Genomic DNA, 336 nt, shown 5'->3' on the forward strand with positions numbered 1-336 from the left:
TACAACAGTGATTTTCCAATCATCTGGGGCTTTCCCTGACTCCAGTGATTTTTGAAAGATTACACAATGGGCTGAATGGCCACCTCCTATGCTGGAATTGTTCTGTGGATCTACAGTGTGCTTTATTAAACTGTCCCTCCCCCTCTTCCCCTTCCTGTCTGTACGTCTCATTTCTCCCTCTGTCACTGTCTCTTCTCCTGTACCCTCACCCCCCCCCCCACACACACACTCTCCATTTCCACCACCACCATCTGTCTCTCCTTCCCTGTCTCTCTCTGCCTCTTCCCTCCTCTCTTCCCTCTCTCCCTCCCTCTCTCTGTCTCTCACTCTCCCTCT

Source organism: Chiloscyllium plagiosum, chromosome 6, assembly GCF_004010195.1.
Source record: "Chiloscyllium plagiosum isolate BGI_BamShark_2017 chromosome 6, ASM401019v2, whole genome shotgun sequence".
NCBI lineage: Eukaryota > Metazoa > Chordata > Chondrichthyes > Orectolobiformes > Hemiscylliidae > Chiloscyllium > Chiloscyllium plagiosum.